General features: G+C 31.7%; 1 protein-coding gene across 2 annotated transcripts in view; it reads right to left on the bottom strand.

Annotated features, from left to right (window-relative positions):
* LOC127720266 (uncharacterized) overlaps nt 1–21,649 on the bottom strand; it is a 50,182-nt gene extending 28,533 nt beyond the window's left edge. Inside the window, exon 1 of one of the 2 annotated variants that reach the window (XM_052226766.1) lies at nt 21,451–21,649. The gene's annotated coding sequence lies outside the window, so the exon portion shown is untranslated. Of the gene's footprint in view, nt 1–303; nt 482–21,450 lie in introns of those variants that run through there. The other variant, XM_052226765.1, reaches the window with a different exon arrangement.
* Nucleotides 21,650–23,134: the final 1,485 nt, after the last annotated feature.

The raw sequence follows: 23,134 nt of genomic DNA, 5'->3' as shown, positions 1-23,134 counted from the left end.
AGCCTTTCCGTTTTCAGATACATCAAACATTCTAAGATTGTTATTAAACGCGTAAAAATGAGAAAATCTAATGTTCAGAAAGATAAATTATACCTATCTCAAAAGTTCTCACCTTCTTGTGATAAGGATATATATTTTTTTTTAATATTAGGTCTGTGGTTTATGGTTTCATAAAAATACATCACCAAAGGACACTTCGATTTACTCTTCTATACGAATAATTCAAATTTTAAATAACTTCTATGAATAACATGACATTATATATATCAGAAATAATCGTTATGAAAATAATAATAAACCTACCTGCCGCTCCCAAGAATCATGCACCTGTTTTGAGATCTTTATATATTAATACGTCATTATAATCCCAGGTATATTGACAGTTATCATACAGCTGTTCTTGATGAGCAATCATATCATATGGACAAAGCAATATCAATTTTACACTATTCCCAATAATCGATGAAATTTTGAATATGTTTTATGTAGTATTGATGCTTTGCAATTGTTGATTAAGTAAATTCAATACTATTTTGTTTTGCAAAAATAAACAATAAAAATTATGAAATCATTAATTAAAAAAAAAGTATAAAATGTCAGATTGACACGAAAAGCTATATCAGTCTTCAACATTACGGGAATATTCATCTCAGAATGAACAAAGATACAAAAACACACATAAGAACAAATAAGTCAAAATAAGATAAGCAATATATCAAAGAATGAAGCACAAAACGCATTATGAACCATAAAAACAAGGTCTTGTGTCGGTGTAGAAGACATAAGTAAACAGAGAAGTTAAATGTTAAGGTCAATTTTTGTTGACATTAAACATTATATGTAGACGTTGATGTCACTGAAGATCTCATGTTACAAGTAAACAACTGAAATAATATTAATATAAAAAAAAACTCATCAAAGATACCATGAATTATTTATTTAACTTTAGACGCGCGTTTCGTCTGCAAAAGACTCAGCAGTGACACTCGAAACTAAAAAGGCAAATACCAAAAAAAAATTGAAGTAGATAAAATAATGATATATTTTTTTCTAAGAATAGTGTTTCAAATGCTGGTCATTAGATTGATATGTTGTGCATACACATATTACATCTTCAAATTTGTTGTTCTACATATGCATTTCTATATGCTGCAAAGCTTCTGCTTTGTATGTGTATTTGCATTTATTCATTCAAAGTATGGCAGGGAAAATTTAGTATTCATGTAAGAAAGGAGTTGGCTTGGCCGTTAAAAAGACATTTTATACACGTGTCTATCAGAAAATTGCACGAGAAAGTGAACAAAAAGAAGGACAATTCATTTTGATTACGTATGCAGGGTGTTTAAACACATTTTCAACAATAATGCTCTGCTCACACTTTCAGTTTTCAATGATCACTGAACCGAAAGTGTGTAAAAACGCTAATTTGGCATACATCTTAAAAAGGCAAAATCACACATTAAACACGTGTACTAAGATACACGTTAGTGTAACCAAAACTGCTCGGTAGACTTCAACAACAACATAAACCTAATACGAGTAGGACGCACGAACGAACGCAGCGACCGGATAACACAATACTTGTTGATATCGTAGGCGAAGCATAAATACACAGTTTTTTTAGACGTTCACATGTTTCGTTAGTAAGACTATGTAACACAACTCTTGTAGCATTGTTTTCACAATATATTGATCAATTATTATATAACCAGTACGTCATTGAACAACTCTCTATTCGGACATTTAGGGGATTTTTCTCATAGGTGGGATGATAGAAGCTTTATGACTTCCGATCGTTAAATAATGTTAACACGGTTAAACATTGTTATCTTTTAAATTATCTTTGTTTATTTCCATATGAGACTCAAAATTAACATCACTTATAGTTCGATGACAATGAGTCTTTGTCACATCACAATATCAAATAGCAACGCAAGAGGGTTTAAAGCTGTTCTTCCTTTTAGATCATATATCACAACAATTGAAACGTTGGTTTGTTAGAATTAATTTATTTACAGCTAAACATAAGCCTATTTCACATGTATAGATTCTGTGTAAAATGTTCACTTCTATGACTCTCTGTGATACAATCAAGTTAAAGTGTATGTAAATCCAATTATGACAGGACAAACATGCAACATAAAATTGGTATATATTCAGTAAGAAAAATTGTTTATCCGCAGGATTTATTGATAACAGTTGAATTTACGACATGGATTTGTTTACCAAGTAAATAAAGCATAAATGGATAAGTCTAGACACGTGAATAGATAATCGATCGTTTCAAGTTTTAAAAAATCACACACAATATTGTGATCTTACATTTTGTCTAAAGATCATTACCGATAGTATGTATATCAATATTTTACTCAACTAGAAAAAAATCACTTTATAATTTTGATGCGTTGGAAGCGCTTTTCAGGATTTACCTACATCATGAACATTCAAAGCTGAAATATTTGAAAGCCAAGGATGTATAAGGACCGAAACAGTTGAAGAGCTATATGACAAAAAAGAACCTAAACAAATAACCAAATCCATCTCAGGTCAACTTTTGTCTGAGAGAGATTAAACCTTAGTTATTAATTTAAATGTTTTATTATAAATCATGTCAGTACCGAAGTACTGATTACTGAGCTAATGATACCCTTGATGACAGATTGTCCATCAGAAGTGGTATCGACAAAGTGCTGCAAAAAATTAAAACAAAATATTCGTACCATTTGAGTAAACATTCTATTGTCGACACACCTGATCTCGATTCTAAGTGAGTTCCTACAATTTCCTTCGTTTTTGTATGTTATCATTATTTGTACTTTTAATCGATTTCGGAGATGTGAACATCAAGTAACTACTTTTGCATTTTATTAAAAATGTTTTCTTTTCCTATTAATGAAATTCGCAAAGCAAGTAAAACGACATTGAAGCATATACAAGGTAAATGCATGTTACCAATTTTAGTATTTCTGAAATGACCTTCGTAAAAAGTATTCGACACAAAAAGTTCAAAGTCAAAGTCGTAAGAGCAAAAACCTCATCAGGCTTATGATGGTATATAGCAGATACGCGTTTCGTCTATATAAGACTCATCAGTCTTAAAGGTAAAGGTGAGCCAAATAAAGATAAGGCAATCTATAGCTTGGGGTACAAACAAAAGTGTTACGAATAATTAAACATTGTATATACAGTACATTTATAGAAAATGAACATCTCAATGATATTTCATGTCAAAACAAAAGTGCTGACTACTGAGCTTATGATACTTTTAAGGAGAAAACGTCCAGCAGCAGAGACATCGACCCAGCGGTTGTAAAAACACATCACAGATACAAGACTCATAATTGTGTACGCCATATATAAAACCGATTATAGCCTTGGTAACAGAAATGTTTATATCCGTCTGAGGAAACCATATGGATATAGTACTTATCGCATTCAAGTAATCTTGTTGAAACAAAGAATACAATTTGGTACATCAGATGCACGTTTCTTTTAAATAGGTTATATCCGTTATCATAAAAGTTAATATCTCTTGTAAGGTCATCATATACTTCTAGTAGTATAGATTTCCAACATAAAAATGGGATGTGTTGTTTGGTATGAATGAACGTGTTTCCTGAAACAAAGTCATGTTTTGACAAAAATCTAATTGATTCTTGAGAGAAATATTTGTTACTTATGTATAAATAGCTATTATGTAAATAATAGCAGCTTGAATGTAAATCACTGAATTAATTCAATGACATCGTACAGTATGAAAAAAAAACAATAATGTCGCTTACAAAGCATTACAATTGGAACCGGAACACTGAAACTCAATTAAAACGTTTTATCAGCCTAGTAATTAGACATCTGCTACCAAATCATTTTGAAAATTATAGAGATCTATATGATCCATATTTGACCACAATACTGCCAATCAAAGCTTTGTGGCCCGTTTGTATATAGAATTAATATTATAAACAAAATGACCTGATTTATGGTGGACACACATGTAGGTGTCTCATTTGCAATCATACTACATCTAATATTTTGTATGCTTTAATGATTAACTATGATACATAAGCGAGATTGTTGGCTTCAAAGAGAATATTCCTGATCAAAAGTAATCACATTAACACGTAACATCAGGTGAATATTATATTGATATCAATAATATTCATTACATATCACGATACATCATAAACATAGATTTTTCTAATAATGAAAGATTTGCACTTTTACAGAGTATTACACGTATAATTAGTCAGTCTATAGATTACTGTAATTCATCCGGTTAATACAATTTGCCATGAAGTAATTCTAACAGATAGTTTATCTAGTTAAAAATTGGGACATTTAAATATATCAGGTATCAATTTAGGACAAACACGGCCAAGAAGGGGAACTTGATGCACAAAGTAATGAATATCAAAGAGGAGAAATTACAATTTTGGCGCAATTAGTCACCAAAAAAAAAATATGCTATAGCAGCATATGAATATCATGTTTAAAAAAAGTACTTTTTATCTTTGATTAAAGTGACAGTAATGTATTGATGTTTAAATATATCAAATCGATCCAGAAGAGACAAATCAATATTGCCAACAAAACCTGATGGAATCGCATAACATCCAAAAGGAGGGAAACAGTGTAAGCATATTCTGCTATGCACACACTACCCCTTTAAAACATTCCCATTTCAAAGGTTATAAACCGAGTCGGATGTCTCGTGGTAGCGTGTTCGCCTCGAGTGCGGGAGGTCGTAGGTTCTAACCAAGGACGGATCAAACCAAAAACTTAAGCATTCATATTTGCTACTTCTCCGCTATTCACGCGGCATTAAAGAGTCAGAGCAAAGACTGGTAGGCTCGGGGTCAGAATAAGGTGTCTAGTTATATAATCCGTTTCTCTGTCATACTTTTGTTATGAACAATATATCAGTAATTCAATTTGTTTTATTATTTATAATATTTCACTCTATATTTATACATTATATTCATTCGTAGTCGGACGTAATATATGTCTTTCATAGATCAGGATCTATAATAAGTTCATCTCTTTTGGATAACTGAAAGTAATATTCGGTCAATTGTTCAAAACTCCTGATATGCCGTTAACATTTGTTGTCATTAGGCCGATCTATTTCAACATCTGAATAAACAGTTAAGACTTTTTGACTTAATTCAGACAATGCCGTCCAAAAATTATGGTACGAGGCAAAGACATGGAATTGAATTGAAAAGGATTCTTTAATTTGATTCTATAGCATGAATGATATAACATTTTCATTGTAGTAAAACGAAACGAAACCAATACTGGAACGCCATTGAGGCGTAAGAGGTTCAGACGCTTTTACTATTTCAATTGATCAACAATTTGGGAACTCACGATTAGAATTCGGTAACATGTTATAGTATTTTCCACAACTTCACTATTTCAAATGATACAATTATTGTCAAGGTAGTTTAAAAAGTTTGCAGTGGAACGAAGACAGGTAATGGAATTATTATAGACAACCATCTTTAAGTAGGAAGAAAAGTATACGACTTGAAGAAAATATGATATATTTTTCGTGGACAAAACACTGTTATTATTAGGTACGCTCGTGATCAAATATTTGGATAGCCAAAAAAATTAATCGTATGAAACCATCAAACAAAGGGAACTTATTAAGGTAGATTGGGTGTCATCTACCGTCTTGGATTGTAAAATATGAACCAATTTTGTTTTGTAGCAAGAAAACGGGTCCCGGGATCTGGTTTTGTTTAAAGCACACTAAGAGAGCTATCTTCTCATATTTGATCATCAAATTCTATCGTTTAGTTTTCTTTCTGTCACACAAATTTGGGTTTTACATGTATAATCTTTACAAAATTTTACAATTTTTCACAATCTGTAGCTTGAAAATGTATGATATAAACTATATTTTAACAAAATGTTAAAAAAGTCATTAGATAATAATTAGAAGCCGTTCTACCTTGAAGCAACCAAAATAGTCGAAAGTCAACCTTGCCGTAGAGATTTAAAGTTACGGCATTTGTTTTGAACACAGCTACAAAAGTGAAACACTAAAAAAATCCCTTAATTTATATTTGTCAACTATGCCATCTGATACTTAACAGATTGTATGCAATGTGCCAAAAGACAAAAATAATGCAAGACAAATGCACCAAGATTCTCGCCAAACGTAATGGATTACTTAAATTAAATGTTTGAAGCTAATCACAGAACTAGAGGAAAAAAATTTAAAAAAAGACACTGGAATATGAGAGACATGTTGATACTGTTTCTACTTCGCAAAAGACAAATTACAATTTTGATATGCAAAATATGTTAGACAAAGCATTTTCAGCTGTGATGATATATATAGAATTACAAAATCTTAACCAGAAACAAAAATTACTCTCTACAGTATGGTTTTCCTAATTCCATGTGTGAAAAAATTCAATCAATACGTGGTCAGCTATAAAGTCATGACTACAATCTAATCATTATATATAATGACCCCCAAATGAATTATTCTTATGCACGTATGACTGTAGTTTATTATATTTAAGTAACGCGAAGATGTGGATTATATTCTGAGGGACCTCTTTTTCGCCTATACCCCACTAAGAACCACAAATGTAGAAAACCTCAAAAAGGTTCAATTTAAACACTGAAAAAAAACACCAAGGACTTATTGAATATGCAATACCTTACCATGTATTTAATAAGCCTCTAATTATTAGAAATAAACATCATATGAGGCTAAAATAACCATTTTTTTTTTATCAAAATGGAAATAGTAACCATTGAAAGAAAATTGAGACCCATACCAACATAATTAAACTTAAAAAGAAGGACTTAACCAGAAGCTCTAAAGAGCCTGTGTCGCTAACCTTGGTATATGTGCATATTCAACAAAGGACATCTCCAACATTATAGACGAGAATAGAATTGTTGACAAAATTCTCTGTTTTGTTGATTTTGTAATGCTCTCTGACTTCTCTAGTTTTTAGCTCAAAACACAAAAGAGGCTAAATAAATCCTCATTTAAGGGCAATCAGTCCTATAAAGAGAGACAGTCTACTAACTTTATCGGGAACATTTGACTTCTTAGTAAATCTTGTCTTGCTGATAAATTTTGTGATTTAAAGTGTCTATTCATCTATTATGATTATTATCATATAAGGCAAAAGGCAATAAAAAAATGGTAAAAATCGTCATTAAAGGGAAATAACTCCAATAAGGAGTCGTCGGACGAATTCCTCCATTTGTCTCAATTGTAGATCGTGTCTTGCTGTTCATTTTTGCTTATTTAAGTTTCTATCTATCTATTATATTTTTTAAGATCAAGGCAAAAACACAAAAAAATTCGTAAAAATCGTCATCAAAGGGCAATAACTCTAATAAGGAGTCGACTGACGATTTCGACCACTGAAATTATTTGTAGAACTTGTCTTGCTGATCATTTTTGTGCTTTAAAGTTTCTCCCTATCTATAATAGTTTTTAAGATAATAGGCAAATATCGACATTGTAGGGCAATAATTCAAATAAGGAATCGTGGGACGATTTCCTCCATTTGTTTTCCTCGTAGATTTTGTCTTGCTGGTTTTTTTTGCTTATTTAAGTTTCTTTCTATCTATTATTATTTTCAAAGATATAAGGCAAAAACGTACAAAATTGTTAAAAATCGTCATCAAAGGGCAATAACTCTAATACGATACGGAGTCGACTGACGATTTCGACCATGCAAAATTTATTTGTAGAACTTGTCTTGCTAATCATTTTTGCAATTTAAGGTTTCTCTCTAACTATAACAGTTTTTGAGATAATAGGCAAAAATAAAAAAAATGGTAAAATTTGTGATTTAAGGGCAATAACTCCTATAAGAAGTCGTCTGACAGTTTTGACGTATATTGACAATTAGAAGAACTCAACATTCTGAACATTTTTGCTCTTTTCAGATTTTCCCTATTTATAACGGTTTTCAAAATAACAGACAAAACTTGCATTTTACCCCTATGTCCTATTTTGAGCCATGTCGGCCATCTTGGTTGGCAAGCGGGGTCATTGGACACATGTTTAAAACTAGCTACCACAATGATGATTGTGGCTAAGTTTGGTTAAATTTGGCCCAGTAGTTTCAGAAGAGAAGATTTTTGCAAAAGTTAACAGACGACGACTGAGCCATGTGATGAGAAAAGCTCACTTGGCACTTTGGGCCAGGCGAGCTAAAAGTGAATAAAGCCCACTGTACATATTTGAACTACATTCTGTCAAATAACACTGGATGTCGCATCGCATCCGAGAGTAGAGGTCACATATTGAACATTTACAACAACAATGCATCAGGATAGGAGCGCTTCATTGGTATATGCCTTAATAATTAATATAAACCAAAACATCCGATTTATGAAACATACTACTAGCTTCATGTATAGCTCACATGTACGAATGCAAAATATTCAAGATTATACATAATAAATATATTGCATATCAGATCAAATGCATGCAGAAGCTGTTTTTCTCTAATTTTGATCCACATTATGTAAATAGTGGTTATGATAGGTAAATGATACTTTTGTATATTGTTCATTCTATATCGGACTATTTTAGAAAATGACATTTTTGTCGTCTCTGTCGCAGAGAGTTTACTAAGATTTGAAATAATCTGGTTGATATCAAAATGATTTTGACAGATTTCCCCTGATCCAGCCTTATCCAAATAGTCCTTGGGGTTAAGTTCAGTTGTACATTGCAGTTGTAGCCATGGCGTTGTCAGTTTATTTCCAACTTATGGGTTTTAAATATCCCTTTGGTATCGTTCGCCTTTTTTATGTTACATGTATTGGCTTCTAAATATCCAATCGAACCCTTTTTTGTCTATCCCAATTCAAAAGTGTTGATCGTTAGATACCTTGACCCAGACGAAGACGGAACATCTGACAGTATATATACTGACAACATAAAAATTTTTTTTGCACTCTTTAAATTAAGGAGGCTTATTTTGGCCTTTCAACTATTTTCATTCGAGCGTCACTGGTGAGTCTTATGCAGACGAAACGTTCAAAATTATAAGCCTAGCATCATTGGTGCGTTTTGTATTCCAGTCTTATTCATCTGTTCTGAGAACTAATAATCTAATTACATTAGACTAGGTACTAGATAATTGTATACCAGTATGAAGCCCTAAATGCAATATAACCCCAATTCATATTACCATAAAAAAAAAAAAACACCGCTTAAACTGACTTGTTGGGGGTGCACTTCCCTAGTACAATGTAATAGCGAGAACAATTACATTAATCAGACAATGTAATTTACATTAATTAACCCTTTAAATTAGCATATTTACCCCTTTTAGAACCCCATATACACATATGTATACATGTTTGTTGTCTTTTTTTAATATTTGTAAATTAATTATTTGAGCTTTCAGTTTAATTACCAATATTTTCTTAAACGAAACTTAGTTTTTAAATCATAATTTCAATGTGATATTCATTTGTACAATTAAAGATAATTAAAGCTTGCAGTATTTGTATGCTTTGGTTTCAAAGCAAATTATAGAAAAAAAGATAAGTAAAGCATATAGTGAGCTTGGCGTTGTCTCATTGGCAATCACGCAACACCTTCTTATTTGTATACTCTTGTACTCGGAAACATTACGTAGATATTGCCATATATTTGCCGTGGAAGAATTGATCCAATTCCTTTAACCTTTAAAGAAGTTTATAAAGAAGTTTTCAATATGCAATGCATCTTTAGGATGTTTTGTAACTCATAATTTACCTCTTATCGCAATAATATTAGAAATGGTTTTAGAGATGTCTTAATACAATTTATTATAAAAGACTACCATAACGAGATATGTAGATTGGATTGAATTTTGTCAGTTTTTTATGGACTTCCCTGTTTTTAATTTTTGTTATTCTTTTTTTATTTCCACTAATAAAGGTATAGCATGCAAATTGATTACAAATAGATTCATTATGGTTTTCATCTGTGGTATGAAATGCTTAAACACTAAAATTTTGATAAATCTGTCAGATAAAAAGGATAGATATAGTAGGCTTTGCATAACTACGCTATCCTATGGCATATAGCAAATTGTTTCTTGTGTGCAACTTGTTGACTATAAATTGTGTAGAATACGTATTAAGTAAACTTGTTATATAGTCGCAAAGGTTTGTTTTAATGATTTTTTAGTTACTTAAGTGTTATATATGTCTCATATACCAGTTGTTTTGTTATATGAGACATATAAGATAGAAGCGAAAGATACCAAAAGGATATTTAAACTCATAAGTTGAAAACAAACTGACAATACAATGTCAAAAATGAAAAACGACGAAACATTACACAAAACACAACATAAAAAACTGTAGATCGAGCAACACCCCTCCAAACACCGGGGATGATTTCACACTGCAATTACTGTAAAAAGTAAAATAACCATAACATCAAAACCATCTGTTGTGAAGTATAATACAATACTTATCTAACTAAGCAACATTGTTAAATGTACCACACAAAATTGAGCGACAGGATCTTCCCAAACCTAAATACTACCTTAATTGTACCGATAATGCTATAATTCTAGTAACAATTTGAATCCGTTATTATATTAAAGTGGGACCATTTTCCTAGTGGATTTATTATTCAACTTACACTCTTTCTGAGTAAATATATTTATGAAGTTTTTGCAGGTAAACGATTAGCAATCAACAACTGATCCAATGATGAAGAAAAAAAACGAGAAGCATGTGACGCAATTTGAACATTAATCTGTTCTCTTTAGTCTTCATAAGACTTTATTTATATATAAACTACGAAGTCTTGAATAATTTGCCTTGTTTTTTTCCTCTGATAACAGTCATCGTTTTCTTTATTTGATATTTAACTCATTGTAATAACCAAAAATAATTACGTAATGACATTCACGCAGCGTGATAAATACATATTAGTGTTTCGAGAACAAAATAAAAGCTTTAATTTTTTCACTGCTTTCCATTAGAATTGCTACCAAAGATATGAGCTGCAAGAACTGTGTGCATTACATATCAACTACATTTCTTTTGATATTCCGATCTCAGTTTTTGTCATCTCTATACAATATTTATTTAGCATGCCATCGTTTCTTGCAAATCTACGAACCACAAAATGTATAACTATAATAATAATAAAAATTGCGGTTTTTATCCAACGCAATCATAGGTTTGAACGTTGCTTTCAATTTAGACTCGTTTATATTTTTTCGTTTGGGCTTGTATTATATTTTCCTTCGGGTTAATATAATCCGTTCATCCTATTTCGACTCTTTAAAAGTCAAGAGTCTATCCTAAATTGAGGTAAATTATATGGCCTTCCAAATACCGTTTCGATCCCTAACATCACTTAAGAGAAATTAATTGTCGAAATCCGGATATGGTGTACAAATTTTTGCACCTCATGTTTGCGGTATACCATCTTCTCCGCAAGTTTATTGTTTTCTGTTTGGTATTAAATTAAAAGTAAGATCCATGTTACATCTGGTGATCAATTTATTTGGCAATCGTCAATGGCAGTCAGCAGGGTTTAGGACCATCAGTTGTTCGACCTGTTAGTCAAATGCGTTTTGTTAAAATATACTTTTCACTTTTTTTGGTCTTTTGGAAAATGTTGTTTGTGCTGTATTTAGACCCCTCTACCGAGAAATTTGTTTTACATGCACACGTATAAAAATTGCGATTTTTATCCAACGCAATCACAGGTTTGAACGTTGTTTTCAATTTAAACTCGTTTATAATAATAATATGATATAGAGAGAATAAATATATAAATATATAAACTCATCAAAGATACCAAGACTAAAATTTAGAAAGCCAGACTCGCGCTTCGTCTACCATTGTCTACAGAAGACTCATCATTGACGCTCGTATAAAAAAATTTTAAAAAGGACAAATAAAATACGAAGTTGAAGAGCAATGAGGACCGAAAATGCCTAAATGTTATGCCAAATACATCGAAGGTAATAGATTCATCTGGTATAAAATCCTAAGTATTTCGATAAATTCAAATGTTATTTAACAGTTCATTTATAATTATGACCATATCAATGATAATGCAAGTCAACAAGAAGATAAGGTTTTCAAATAGCTAAACAACAACCAGCAATTAGTGCATTTATATACTTGACAAACAAATGAATGTTAAGTGATTTACAAAATGAATCAAAATACATTTTAGTACACAACTTAAATCAAACATGTCCCTAGGATCATGTCATATGTCAGTGGTAAATATTTGATGCATATTCAAGACTAGAATTAATTATATGTTCTGAAGGTATGTGGGGTACGTTTTGTCGTGTTGAAATTGATGTACTGTTTCAACAAGAGAACGTTTAAGGATCTTAATTGTTGTGCTGCTGACTCTCAATATAAATATATTTTGAATTCCGATTTACGTCTCGAACTTACTACCAATAAATTAATCGACTAGTTCTTAATTTCTTTTGTTATTGCTACCAAATGAAAATAACACGTTATAACTTTAGCGCGTCCGAAACATTTTTCTTGGATCATCTTCACTCAAACCCAAACAGTCTAAAGCCAGAGATGTACAAATACATAGAAACGTTAGCAAGATATGAGTGAAAGCCACAACTTTACTAGTAAGCACTCCGATAAATCGACAGCTCATCACATAATACCGTGGGTATTATTACTTGATTGGAAACAAAATAAAAGCAGTGAGCTAAAACCAAAGCTATTACAAATGAAGGTTCATCAATGAATATGTAAAAAGATCTTATCCTCCAGAGACCTATATGGAATGGTGATGTTCAAAACAAATTATCGCTCTTTATTGTCACTTTAACGAGATAGAAAAGGAATTTGTCAATCATGGCGCTAAGTAATTACAGCTAAATAAGTTATTGTTTCTACAGAGTTGTCACAACAAAGAGTACAAAACAGAAGCTTAAGATAAAAATGCGTGGTTGCATTTGATGATTTCATTGCAGAATGTATAAATACACAGTCGCGTCCGATTCAAATGACGTCAAATGCAATGTAGCGTATTGTGAATGTTACACAACAAATAATATTATTATAAAAACTAATCAAATATTTATCATATTTACTTAACCGCATGATTTACATGATTATTTACTATGAATAACTGCAACATATAATGTCGTTATTACGTGAAACATTGAAATATTTTCAGTATTAAAAATTAAAAGAGCTAACGGGATATGAAAGGTTACTAATTGATAAAATTCAAAGCCAAACCCAAAGCTATATGCAGCACGATCTTTTTTACTTTCTGTTAATACTTTATTATTGAACGCTGTTTATAGTTCATTCCGTTTTCATGCAACGACATGTTCTTTCTTGGTGTAAAAATGTAGTTACTTTATTCATGTTATATAACACAAGTCATGTTGATCATGTGTTTGTAAATTCATTCAATATCATTTTTCATTCGTGATTATAGCAAGTATCATCGCCAGCATTATGCAGCGCTGAATATCATTTTGCTTTGAACGCAATATATAAATGGTTGAAAAATGCGTTCAAAGCAAAATGATATTCAGCGCTGCATAATCCTGGCGATGGTTCTTGCTATGATCACGAGTGAAAAATGATATTGAATGAATTCATGAACACATGATCAACATGACTTGTGTTATATAACATGAATAAGGTAACTACATTTTTACATTGTATTTTATGTTTATGATGTAGACGCTATAAAATTCATATTCCAGCACGATTTGACAACTTTATTTACCTTTTGATCCATCTAGTGTTACAAAATACATGGATAATTGGATCTGCATATTACACTTAGTCTAGTGACCTAAGGGTTAACTGGGGTATAGAAATATGGTCATCCCTGACGCTCTCTTGTCCGGCAGTAAAGCCATTGGTAAAGTTAGGCGTCAATTTGGCTGTGTGGGTGGACAAATATGCAGCAAAGTTTTGTTGGAATGAAGAATTTCAATCCGATGCCTCGTGTAGTGCAAGTCAAGCTCCATGTACGTTGACGAACTCTTGCAACAACAACTGTGAGGGTTCCTTGGGTCATCACAGGAAGAACATATCTATTGTATTAATTGTTAATTAGTTCTCGTCCTGAATATGGATCATTTTTGTTTACTCCTTGACGTAAAGCAGACACCGATTAATATTCAATCAATCAATCTTTGTATGTTAACTAAATGTTACATTTAGTTCATATGTATTTTGCGAGCAAAATTCCTGATACATCCCATTGATGAAGTATAGATCTAAAGTTTAAAAGATTTTTCAATATTTTTGATAATGAGAATCCTTATAACGAATTTGAGGCTATAAAAATGTACATTTTAAAACAATATCATAAAATGTGTGTAGTTACGCAGTACTCTTTATGTACGCAACCGCTAGTTAATGGACGTAAATTCAAGAATTCAATCCAATGTCAAAGTGAAGCGTAAAATACAATTCCATTTATTGTACATATAGCAGCAAATCATTGGAAAAAATAAGATAATTGAAGCAGAAAAACTGCAAAGTTCACCACTGCCATTTGATATTAGATTAACACCGGATGTCAACTCTCTTTATAAAACATGAAACTATTACCATGTTTTATACATTAAAAAAAAGAATATAAAAGTGTTTTTTTAAATTGAAATGTGTTTTGTGTTCGTCAGTATGTACTTATCTCAAATATTTTGATATAAATGCTACACACACGAATGCTGACGGAAACTAATTTTGTTCTTCGTGATATAAATATTAACATAAAAAGTCTTCAATGCCAGAGTGGTGTCTTTGTTATCTGCAACCCTGAATTGGGCAGTTGAAAGCTGATCCTAGGTCAGGTCAAACAAAAATCTAAATCATTTGTGTTGGATGATTGCCTGCATAGTACGAAGTAGTAAGGAAAAATTGCAATGATTATCAGTTTGTAGCCAGATTAATACGTTAAACAAGAACGATTTGTATTCTTTCAACAGATATCTTATGTTATGAACGATAAACATCATGTTAATCGTTTCCGTTTTGTAACAAGCAGAATAAAATCATATCGAATGGACATGTAATTGTCTGAATAGAAATGTCAAAATGAGCTGCAGGACGTTAACATACATTAGTCTTACTCAAAACTTTAATCTAACCAAATCTAGACGTATGGAACATGTTTTTCTATTACCAAACTATATGTTATCACGCCGATTACTATGTGTTCACTCTGTACACAATCACAACACAACAAAAACTCAACATATGGACAAAACATTTCTTCAAGAATCATTGACGGCAAAATGAGACACCCCATTGTTTAACTCAAACGTTCTGCGATTTCAATAGATATACATTTTGTACATACTGTACTAAAAACTTTATGTACATAAAATTACATATGATTAATACAATGCCGATCAAAAACTGCAGTCACTACTGATAATGAATTATTAAATCTTGTGAATTTCCATTTTCTTATCTGCCTTTATCGTATTATTCATCAACCGATAAGTCATGTGCTATAATCTCATAATCAAACTAACTGCATTTCCCTCTTATGCTATTAAATCAAGAGTTTTTTCACGAATGTGATCTACCGAATTAGACTATTAACCGGATTTGTAATAACATAAGCAAGACGACGGGTGCCACATGTGGAGCAGGATCTGCTTACCCTTCCGGAGCACCTGAGATCATCCCAGTTTTTGGTGGGGTTCGTGTTGCTTAGTGTTTAGTTTTCTATGTTGTGTCATCTGTACTATTATTTGTCTGTTCGTCTTTTTATTTTTGGCCATGGAGTTGTCAGTTTGTTTTCGATCTATGAGTTTGACTGTCCCTCTGGTATCTTTCGTCCCTCTTTTATGCATTGTGGTCAACATTTACCTCACAATATAGCCATATGTTCCCGTTTGGCTTAAAGTTTATTTGAAATTGAGTTATCGAGTAACTTCCAAAATAAATGTTTTATGTATATTGTTATTACATACATTGTAATAGTTATATCGAATAAACATAGTATGTCATTTGGTCTATGGTGGAGATTTGTCGTATTGGCAATCATAACACACCTTCTTATTTCATATACTGACAGTGCAAAATCAAACCAAATGCATAAAGAATAATACGATCTTGGAAAAGTTTGACAGGAATGTACAATTTAAGTCAGTGCTTCGGGGCTGACATGGGTTATCTCTTTCGAGTCTCCCTTATTTTTTTTGCAAGGCATTGGCAGTGCAAGAAATTTATTTTCACTTTTGTATACATTTTTATCCTTCGTGTTGAACTATTCATTTTCAGTCTGTTTTGGACAAATTTGTATATTTTTAGTTTGTACCAGGCCAGATTATTCTTTTCAAGATCCCGCTTCCATCGAATGTCAAATGGTCGTCCCCAAAACATTCCAACCCAGTAGTCAGCACTTTTGTATTGCCATGAATTATAATTCATATGCCATAATTATGAATTACCTTTTTTAAAACTCTATTTTCTTTAAATACTTACGAAACAACTGAGAGATAAATAATAAATTTTCAATCATGCTGTTCGAAATACATATTTTAAGGGAATTTGAAAATTATTAAATTCAAGTAGATATGTAAACGAATATGAAGCACTTGGGAAGATTTTACAACACAAGCTCGTCTTTCAAACAAATAAATTTGTTCCAGATTCTTTGATGGCAAAATGAGGCAGCCAAATTATTTTTCCTTGGGGATAAAAAATACTGCAATCACTACTGTTCGACTGATTTATTAAATATTGTCGAATTCCTATTTCTTATATGCCTGTATCGTATCATTCATCAACTGATAAGTCATGTCATATAATTTCATGATTAAACTCACCGAATATCCCTCTTATTATATTCATTGTAGTCAGCATTTACGTCACAAAATATCTCTTTTTTCCAATTAGCTTTAACATCATTTAAGATTGAGTTATAGAGTTTCTTCCAAAGTAAATGCTTTATGTAAATGATTATTACATACTTTGTAATATGATAAATAACTACAAAATGAATTCAAATGCATAAAAAACGATAATATCATGGAAAAAAAATTGACAGCAACATTAGTTTTAGTTTTAGTCAGTGCTTCGGGACTGACATGATTTATATCAATTAATTTCTAAAATTCCCCGTAACCGTTGATAAATAAAGAAATTGCTAAGAACCCAAGGTTCTTACTCCCTCGGTTAAAGTTGAACTTAGATGAATTTGGCCATTTTTTCGGTCACTTTTGTCATTAAGCTCCTAACATTTCTACGTTTATGTACATCACTGACTTTAAAATATTTAGGTAAGAGCCTTTTTTGTGAATATAAATCCAGAAAATCGTTTCCGACGCGAAAAAATTATGAACTTATATTTCATTTTAAGAATTCAGTACAACTATGAGAGGGCTTGAGGGTAAAATTATTCGATGTCAACCTTAAAACAAAGTTAAAGTATTTTATATATATAAACATCATTCTCTTTTTGAGTAAATGTTCTTGAAAATGTATAGAATATTTGCTACTAGACGTTAGACAGCCAGTCAGCATAATCTTAAATAACATGACCCAAACGATCAACGGGAAGATATATTGAAACCTAGAGCTCCTCATAGAGGCAATTTCACCATCGATGACTAAATGTCTTGTTGGTTATGTTAAAAATATTCAGTCTGAATAGGTTAGAAAGGTTACATATCAGTAGAGACAAATCTGTACCAGGTTTTTGAGTAGTTTGCAGATGTAAACTTTCGATGATGTGTAAGTAATCATAAATAAAAATTCAAGTATTTGTGTTTCCATATATGCACATCTAACTGAGGCTGACTACTTATTTTTATTAAAGTGCGTATGCCTACTTTATGTTTCTTTATTAGATTGATTATACAATTAATTTAGTCAAATGAAGGCGATTGACAAATGTCAATACCTCTCATTTTAAACAGACATACAAAACCAATTTAGAGATTCCATTTTCCCACCATAATAACATTTCTTGTTTCACAGCACATAACGTATATAAAACTGACAACAACAATAAAAATTGAACATAGCGTTTTTACTTACTGATATGTGTAACATTTTTAATGAACATGTCTATGATTATCAACTTTTCATGAGATACTTAAAGTTATAAAACAAAAGTTGTCAAAAAAGCCTACTACTGCTGTATACAAAAATTTGACCCATGAACTTGTGATTGGTCCTGCTTTGTGTTTGCTCTTGATGTTTTATGCCGTTCATGGTGTTCCAGATACCGACTATGAACTTGTATTTAAAATCAATTTATGCAAATTGTGAAAAACCGACAACGAATACAACAGTTGGTTATATCAATTTTCTTGATTTTAAATTAAATAAAAAGAAGATGCTGTGAACATTAATGAAAAGCTAATATCCTCTACATTCGTTTGGTACAAAAGCTCAAAAATTAATTATAAAATAACACATCTTCACGTTCAGCTTAAAGGAAGGAGTAAAATACGGATTCATGACATTAAAAAAAAAATGATAGGCCAAATATTAGAATAACTCAAGTCATTGAATATGGGTTTCCGTACGCCTGTACGGGATTTATAAATACACAAATCATTCTCTATCAGAGAAAAAGACGGTTAGATACAAACATGAAATTGCAATTGATCTCGTGCGAATTGTTAAGGGTTGTGGAAAATGAGTCATCACTACATGTGTATGGCATACAACCAAGCGAATTGAGTCATATGAAGTTGGTGTTTTTCAAATCACCCATTTTAAATTAATGTTTTGAAGCACTCAAATGCAAACAACGAAAGAGGTTTAAATGTGTAGTTACTCCTATATTTAAAGAATTACAAAAAGAATGTTTTAAATAACATGATTTTCAATTAAACAGTACAAAATGTCAATGATACGCCTATACTTTATTGGAACAGAAACTAATTAACTTAATACGTGTCCCTTGAAAGAAAAATGTTAATAGAATAGCCAATTATGTCTAGTCAAATTTTATACGTGATAGTTTTCCTACATACAGAGGTTTTTTTTATACTAACTACTTTATATATTCACAGTTTGGACTATCATTAATTCAAACATTGTCACTGATAATGATCTTAGCTTTCATTTGTCTAGACGCAAAGTGACTCTTTAACACACCAGGAAATTTGCCCGAGGGTAGTTTTAGACGATTAGCACCAATAAATAAAATAGCAATGACGTCAAATGAACAAGTATAGCAAAGTCACACAAGAAAACAAAGTGTACGAAACTAAATATTATATGATAAGGCGCAATATATTATTTAAAAAAAAGTCCAGCATGAAAATGATATATTGATCATTTAAACTATGATACAAACAAATTCATACGTCATATTGCATTATTAAATTCTGCTTTCAAGGAATGTTTCTGATTAGTCCTTATTAAGATCACATGTCATCTACAATTGAACGGTTTACTTTGACATCCTTGCAAATTAACGTATCGAGTACGCATACGTCATATTGCATTATCAAATTTTACTTTTAAGGAATGTTTCTGATAGGTCCTTATTAAGATCACATAAATAAAACAGTTTAAACAACAACTGACCCTGCCAAGAATCAGTCCCCAAAAAAACTAGACGGGATACCCAGCAGTAAAACAAATCTTAGCCATTTGACACCATCGCTACAGGAACAGCATTTTAACCCCCCCCCCCCCCCCACCTCCCCCCAAAAAAATGAAACGAAAAAACAGTTACTAGCAATAACAAAACATAATTATAATAAGCATATCAATATTTTTAAGGTATATAATTGAATCCCCCTCCACCATTCGAGATACATTGACGTATAAATGAAGAAGAGGTGCATAGGAAATATATAAGATATAACTCCACAATCTTTCTAATAGTTAAGAGGAGAGTGTGATAAAGAGTAAGCCAACCCATTGTATTTATTTTTATTCAAATGAGATGAAACAAGTGAAACGTTTTCTTTCCTGGGTTGTTCTGTCTTTACATAGTGCTATTGAAATATTCAACAACAGAATATTACACATTTGTGTCTGTGCGATATTTAATAATAATTGAAACTTGAATATTATCCGATTTGCTTCGATACTAGTACCTGACATGTCCACGTGAATAGTATTACTAATGCAGTATTGTGTTGACAGGCCCTTTGTATTTCGCGCGTTAGTATGTCATGTCATGCTATTAATGTTTGCTTTTAATTGCATCCATATCCATACTGTTAATCTATTTACAAACAGCATGATTTTAATATCAAATTTCATCTGTTTACAGTAAAACAACTTATTTTCGCCAGCCAGAAAAGTAGAAACAAAATAGACATGTCTCATTGTGAAAATAATTGTATAATGTTCGAGATTGCATGTTAGTTACGTAAGCGCGTCATTGTTTTTGATATCCTATGGTGTTTTTATTTGCTGGAATATGTCCGTTGTTGTTCTGTGGTATGCATGTTGTGTCGACTTTTATATTATTTGTTTGTGCGTTTCTCTGTTATGAATGTTCTTGCGTGTGTTTGTGCTGTATTCCTGTCACGTAGTGTTTTAGCGATATTTTTTAACATTGTCATAAAGTGGGAGGTTTGGAATGCCATGAAACCAGGTTCAACCCACTATTTTTTCTTAAAATGTCCTGTACTTAAAAGTCAGGAATATGGCAGTTATTATCAAATAGTTCGTTTCTATGCGTGTTGCAATTCGGTGTTCCTGTTGTTCATTTGTTTTCCTCTTATAGTTGATGTGTTTCCCTCGGTTTTGGTTTGTAACCCGGATTTGTTTTTTCTCAATCGATTTATGACTTTTAAACACCGGTATACTACTGTTGCTTTTATTTATTCAGCAATAACAGAAATATGTCAAACTCTTACTCGTCGTTAAGGATGTTCGCTCCTCTTGTTTCTGAATTTTTGCCAGATATTCGGAATCCTCTGTTTTTATCCATGTACTGCCATTAAAAAAATTTCCCCGCTAACCCCTACTTTTCTTTTCATAATTTTATTACATATAGTTTAAAAAGCTATATTTGAAAATGCTATAAAATCCTTATTATTTTTTCATATTTGTTTAAAGAAAAAGGGTGCCATTGTTAAATATATATGAAAAGTCTAGAGAGAATTATTTCCCGCCAAATTTTCAATGGCTTATATCTCGAAAACAAGCACACGGACCCTTCATTTTTTTCTGCTTTTTCAGTTCCTTTATTTGTATACTATCAATTTATAACAGTCTTTTAAAAAGCTTGTTATTTTGAAACAGAGTAGCGAACATCCTTAAGACATGTCCTTATACTTCAAATATTTACCATAAAATGTTCTTAGCTTCAACACATCTTCCAGAGTAAGTCCTGAATTATTCATTATAAATACCTTTTGTTAACCATGTTCGCATTTCCAATTCAAAGCAAAGCAAAGAATTAACACATATAGCATAAATAATATTCAAATGTTCAAATGTAAATAAAAAGAAAAAGCAGCTATTAACTTGTTGATTACTTACGTTTATTTCCAGTGATGTGACTTATATTCTGATTAATCCATCAATAGCACAAAACGTCAATGCTGATCCGTTAAACCGTATTCCAATTATAGTAAATATCGGAACAACGTCTGTTTATCTCTTCTGTATTCTGTCAAATCAAATAAACTCCTGTATAAATTAGGAAACAAGAAATGAAAACGAGGGAAAACTGTCAATAACTTTGTTTTTTTTTTAATTCCGGTGATTTATTATTAAAGGGTGTATTAAGTATTATGAATCAATTGATCATCTGTTAACTTTAAACGTACTTGTTGAATTTCCTGTAATAGTGTACACTTTTCCGCATTTAGAGAGTGATTTCGGAAGTACATGCCATTGGCCAGAGTCGATTGTTTCACATAGTAAAGATAGAGATACTTAAATAAACTTGAAATAATTTTGATTGACAATAAATGGTAACTTTATTGTTGCAAATACCCATAACATCGACTTGAATTCTTTGAAATCATTTCATTATTAGTGCTAGGGAAAAGCCAAGTTAAAATATAAAGAAAACAATCTGTCATATTCAGGACTATATAATCAACACGCATGAAATTGTTCCGAAGCACCTGAAATTACGATTTTTTTTTTTTTTTTTTTTTTGTAAGTATATAATTTTGTATATTTGTATTTGTGCAATTTTATGCTTGTGTTTTCTATCATGATTTCCTTTATAGTCGGTGCTGCTGACAAGAAAGTATTAAACTAAGGATCCTGATTGAACAGAGTTATTCCTTCGAAAGATTTACGACGCCATCATGATTTGATTGACCGTTATAGAATATCTTTGTATCAATTGACCCAGGATATGTTCTACTTGTCGTAGCCACAATCCTGTCCTATTGTTCTCGATTGTGACATCCCCGAAAACGACAATATCCAATCTGTGCATATGCAATAAGCAACTCGACGGGTGAAACTAGTCGGGTAGGAACTGCTACTCATTCGGAGGACCTTAGTTCATCCTTGGTTTTGATTGGATTGCTTAATATGTGTCGTGTTTTGTGGACGGTTTTTCTTTTCTTTTTTTTTTTTGTCGTTTTCGTATTTGGCTTCCGCATTGTTTGTTTTTGAAACCGAATGTAGATTCGTATGGTGGATTACCATGTCGAAGCGCCCAATTTCGCTCCGTTGGAATTCGTGGGAGTAAAACCATCAAAACTAGAATATTTTTCTGGTACATCCTGGATAATATGAATATGGAAATAGCTTCTGACATAGCCTTTGTGGATCCAATTATTTCTGTAACAATGTACAAAAATCATGAATTGGTAAAATCAATTGTTCTGATATTTCTGATAAGCAAAGGGATTTTCGAAAATCGATACTTGCTTATTCTAGCCATTAAACGGTCCGATAGTAATAAATACTGAACTACTTGGTGATTATTGTAAATCGGCGATTGATATGATGTGTAGCTAGAAAAGGATATCCATTAAAACAACAAGATGGTAAAGAGTCTGCAAGGCAGATGCGCCCAAAGAAAATAATAAAGGGAGGCATAAGGAATACATCAATAAAACAGATAGAAACCAAACAACATAATACAGCAATTCAAGACACCAGAAAAAGCAGCTATGATAATATAGAAAGTTGCATACCAACGCTTATTGAAACAGAAGTCCATATTCGACAAAATAAATAATCATGTAGATGCTTT

The sequence above is a fragment of the Mytilus californianus genome, unplaced genomic scaffold (assembly GCF_021869535.1).
Source record: "Mytilus californianus isolate M0D057914Y unplaced genomic scaffold, xbMytCali1.0.p SCAF_11, whole genome shotgun sequence".
Classification (NCBI taxonomy): domain Eukaryota; kingdom Metazoa; phylum Mollusca; class Bivalvia; order Mytilida; family Mytilidae; genus Mytilus; species Mytilus californianus.
This window is presented reverse-complemented; position numbering and strand designations above follow the sequence as displayed.